The sequence below is a fragment of the Vicugna pacos genome, chromosome 12, assembly GCF_048564905.1.
Source record: "Vicugna pacos chromosome 12, VicPac4, whole genome shotgun sequence".
NCBI lineage: Eukaryota > Metazoa > Chordata > Mammalia > Artiodactyla > Camelidae > Vicugna > Vicugna pacos.
In genome coordinates, this window is record NC_132998.1 from 65,660,377 (window position 1) to 65,665,367 (window position 4,991).

The following is a 4,991-nucleotide window of genomic DNA, read 5'->3' on the forward strand; positions in this document are numbered from 1 at the left end:
CTCTTCATTTATGATTTATTTTCTTCTACTTAACTTTGGTTTAACTTGCTCTTACTTTTGTCTCCTGGACGTCACTGACTGAGGCCTGTCTTTTTCCCTGACATACTCTGCTGCTGTAAGTCTCCCCCCAAAAGCCACCTCAGCAGGATCGCACAAGGTTGATCTGCTGTATTTTAATTTTCTATCAGTCAGAAGTATCTCCTATACATCCTTTTTCTTATTTTTTGGCTTGTTTATTTTTTAGAAATATGTTGTTTAGTTTTGAATATTGGGAGCTTTCTAAAAGATTTTTCTTTTATTGACTTCTAATTTAACTCCATTGTATTCAGAAACGGCCTTTGTATGACTTAAACCCTTTTTCAAATAGTTATGAGTATTTTTAAACCATAATATAGTCTGCCTTGGTAAATGTTCCACGTGTACTTGAAAAGAAGGTAAATTTTACTGTTATGTGGAGTATTTCATAAATGCCAGTTTTTTCAAGTTTTTAGTTAGAATTTTACTCTTGTATATAATCATTTTCTACTTATTCTATCAATTATTGAGAGAATAGTTTTGAAATCTCAGGTTGTAATTCAAGATTTTAAAGTTATGTTTATCATAGCAGTTTTTGCTTTATATATTTTCAAGCTTATTATTAGGTGCATAGAAGTTTAGGGTTGCTATATAATTTTGGTGAATTTACCCCTTTATCTTTATGAAGGAACACAATAGTCTTTATCCTTGGTAAAATTTTTACTCTGAAACTTACTGTGTCTAACATTCACACATTTATTCACATATTGGGGTTAGCAGGTAATAAAATTGTTTGCTATTTCCTTGTCAACCTATACGTCTTTTTTATTTAAAGTAAATGTTTTATAAATGGCGTATATCCGAGTCTTGCTTTTTAACTAACCTGACTATCTCTGCATCTTAGTTGGGTCATTTAAATAGTTTATGTTTAGTGTGAATAGCACTATTGTTTACAGCTGTCACCTTGCAAATTGCTGTCTATTTGTTCTAAGTGCTTTGGGCTCCCTTTTTACTTTTTCTGACTTCTTTTGGAAGGACAAAAATTTGATATAAAATCAAATTCAGGGAATGGCCATTTCATCTTTTGACCAAAAATTATGTTTTCAACCGAAAGTGATCATAGCATCCTCTATTACCTAACTGTGAGCAGGAAAGTCTGGGTCCACCAGCCTTTCATGTATGGCTGGGGAACAACTAAACTGCTACAGGTTTATGAGGGAATACTGGGGAGAACAAACATACACAATAAATATCATTGTGTTCCATTGTATCATGGGTTAATCTTCACCCCATCATAGATAAGCATTGAATTGAATTAGCAGAAACAAGGAGCCATTAATCTGGATGTCAGCGTATTTTGAAATACTTCTCTAAAATATTCCTCTTCTTAAAATACTTTCCTCTTCGTCACTCTATACTATTTTTGCAATTTTTAGTCTGTGCATACAACTCAAGTATCCAGATTTATCCAATGTATGTTGCTGTGAAAACAAGACAAAAAGGAAGAAAATTGTAGCTCTCATATGGCTTGTTAACATAAAGATTTAATATAAGGTGTGCATTGTTGAGGCATAGCACATGTCAAAATAGGTGATGTCACACAAATGTATGACTTACCAAATGAGTCAGGCAGGATGAGCATGTGAATGAATCTAAGTAGACCGCCAGCATCCATCTAGGTGGGGCTGGGCTCCCATACACTGCACTGTCTGAGGCATCATTAATGATGTAGGGAAACCAGAGCACTGATGAGACTTGGAGCTGGATGGTGGGGACAGGGAGTCCAGGGGACGATTCTCTCCTCTGTGTGCCTGTTTGACATGTTCGTTAATAAGACAGGGAGGGAGCAAAGGAGGAAAGAAAGGAAGGAGGGAGGAGCAGGGGCAGGGAGGGAAGGAGGAATAGGGAGAGGAGGGGAAAGAAAGAAAAGGAAAGAGAGTGAGACAAAGAGGGAAGCATTACAGTCCCTACCAGGCCTTTAACCTCCGGCTGCCCCGCCGGCATCCACACTCAGCCCCACTGCAGGACACACTGAGAACAGGAACCTCACAAGCGCTGGCCCACGTCTCTAATGACCAGAACAGACTCATTCTGTTCAAGTGTATTAAAATGTAAGCATCCTGTTCTCCCCTGCATCCCCTGCACCGAGTACCCTGCCAGGAAGAGTTATGAACCCACCAGTTCTTCTGCTGTGGTCAACCAGGAACAGGCATCGCTAGACCAGGAAGAGCCCAGGAACCGCCGGACCCACGGCTCCAGCTCCAGAGTGGACGCTGCTGCTCACAAGGCCCACGGTCCCCAGGAGGGGGGGGGAGGCGTGTATCGCTCCAGGGTGGTGGCCCCCAGAAGGAGCCGGGAGTCAGCGGTCTGCAACTTCAGCCCAGAGACGAGTTGACTGAGATCCAGAAAGACAAGGTGGCCTCTCCAAGGTCAGCTCGTGGGCTGGATGAAGGATCAGCACCAACACAGCTGGACGGAAACCACTTTCATTCAGTTCGTCTCTCTGGGCACAGAGCACACACGGCTCTCCCGCTGTCTTGGCACTGGGCACCCTTGGACAAGGGGGCAGGCAGCTGTACTTAGAACATGGTGTGGTCCAGCAGAGCTAAATTTAAAGGATGCCTTCAAAGCACTTTCCTGGTGGGAGAATAAACACAGACAGTGTGGGGACAGTTTTGCAGTGCCTCCAGCTGCCCCTGGGTCTGCAAATGGCCAGAGCTCCCACCAAGGCGACGAGTGTGAACTGACACCGAAGAGATGGTGAGGGTGTCCAGGGGCATCTTCTGGTGTAAGGGCCAGAAACTAGAAGTGGCTGGTGATGGCTAATCTCCTGTGTCCACTTCCCTGGGCAGCAGGGAGCCCTGGGCTGAGACTCAGCAGGGCTCTGGGGTGGCGGCAGGCCTTGGGCTTCTGCTTTCTGGGCAGAGGAGCAGTTGTTCACAGACCCATGTCCTAAAATACTGTACACGAAAGAACTCGTTTAAATCAGACCCTACATTTGGTACCAGGGCTGCATCTATAACACATGATCTTATGGTGTGAACGAGGAAGGAGTCTCACCCAGCTTTGGTTTTTCTCCACAAGCATGTTGACCAGGGAAGGTTGAATTAAATCCATGCTTCTCTTCTGGACTTAGTGGAAACACAGGGGCACCGGGCAGCCCTCTGATGGGCTGGGTGTCTTCCACTGGCCCCCTCGACGCACCCTTCACCCTCTCCTAGCTGCAGAGGGTCCTCTGTGGGTGCTGCCCATCGCACCCCTGCCCTCTGACGTCCAGCAGGGCTCAGCCGAGCACGGGCAGGGCAGGAAGTGAGGGAGGAGGAGGAGAGGCTTGGGGCCCCCCTGGGGTGCTGGGGTGATTGCTCTGCTTCCCCAAAGACCCTGCTCTGGGCTGGCACAGAGCCCAGCTAAGACCCCCCCCCAGGTCTCAGGGGCCACTCCTTACAGCTTCAGCGTCCCTGGTCACATGCCCCAACTCCGCCGACGAGCAGCCCTTTATCAGACTCTGACCAACCCCCGCGTGCTGTGGCCCCAGGTTGCGCCCTTCTGCCCGGAGCTCACCTGTAAAGCCCCCAGGCTGGGGGGGGCCACCTGCTCAGTCTCGGCAGGGCGAGGGAGGCTGTTCCTTTTCTTTCTTCTTGTCTCAGTGACTCCTGCTGTCGAGCCCTTCAACAGGCCCCTTCTCAAAAGTCTCACCAGAAGCCTCTTCCCTGGCAGCCTCTGGGCGGATTCACAGGGAAGCCCGTTAATAAAAGCCGTTAATGGAATTCTCTGCATCACCAGAGAAGAGCCGCAGGGACATCCCAGTGGACGGCGGGGAAGCGGACGATGAAACTCCACACAAATTCCTGTTTAAAAATCACAGCCGGCGAGGACCCAGGGGGACGTCCTCCGTCTGACAGAGGCCGTGCTCCCAAAGTGCCCGGAGGAGACCACGTTCAGGAGCAAAACCTCAGGGCCGTTCCCCGTGCCAGGCCACCGCGGTCCCTGTGCCCCTCGCGGTCTTCTGGGATCCGTACAAACAAGAAAACCGGGGGTTGAAGACGGCTAAGCTTCTCCGCCACGTGCCCACGCGCTTGGCACGCGGTGCGCAGTGCGGTGACCTAACGACCTATGACCCAGGCGGGGTTAGGACCCCTCCACTCAGAACTGAGGATCGGAGAGGGCCCAGCGCCTGGCGGGCGCACACAGGCACGGGAGCGGCACCGAGTCCCGAGCCCGGCGTGGCCTCATCGTGCTGCCCTGTCAGCAGCCAGCAGACGCAGGCGTAAACGCACATCAGAAAGGAGAGCGCTTATTGGAAACAACGTGTTTAGTCGCCTGGACATTTAATTGGAAAATGACCAGCAGAAGGAGGGCCCGGCACTCTGCAGCAACACGTGCCATCGGGAGCTCTGCTCCGGCACGAGCACTTCGCGCTCGCAGTCGCCTTGTGCGCTGGGACTGTCTAGCAGGCTTAAGTGTGCATCAGCAGACGCAGAGGAAGTAGCAAGAGGTCCGCACAGAAGGGCCTGGCCCTGCGCACGGTGACGCCAAGGAAGGCAGGGAGGGGCGTGGACTGAGGGCCCGCACCAGCCCCCAAATTCACAGGCTGCAGCCCTGTGCTCTGAGGGGGTGGGGTCCGGAGGCAGGCGTTCGCTGATGGCTGGGCTTCGGTGAGGTCGTCAGGGTGGGGCCCCTGGCGGGACTAGAGCCCTTCTGTGCGGAGGAAGGGACGCCCGACCCCCGCCCCGTGAGGACGCAGGGAGGAGGTGGCCGTCTGCAGCAGGAGGACGATGCTCTCCAGACGCTGGACCTGCCGGCACCCCGATCTTGGGCGTCCAGCCTCCAGACTGTGAAATGAACGTCTGGTTTAAACCGCAGTCTGTGGTCAGAGCCCCCGAGCGGGCCGACGCGCGGTGGGCTGACGGTGAGCGCGGTCCCCTTCTGGGGATAAGCCCCCCGCTGTCAGGCTGTCCCACCAGGGTCCCAGAAGG

General features: G+C 51.1%; 1 long non-coding RNA gene across 1 annotated transcript; it reads right to left on the reverse strand.

The window, feature by feature from the left end:
• Window positions 1-716: 716 nt before the first annotated feature.
• On the reverse strand, window positions 717-2,258 carry LOC140700534 (uncharacterized). Its single transcript, XR_012078947.1, has 3 exons — window positions 2,194-2,258; window positions 1,633-1,826; window positions 717-1,496 (listed from the first exon to the last, which is right to left on the reverse strand). It is a non-coding gene; the product is annotated as an uncharacterized lncRNA (long non-coding RNA).
• Between the last annotated feature and the right edge of the window lie 2,733 nt (window positions 2,259-4,991).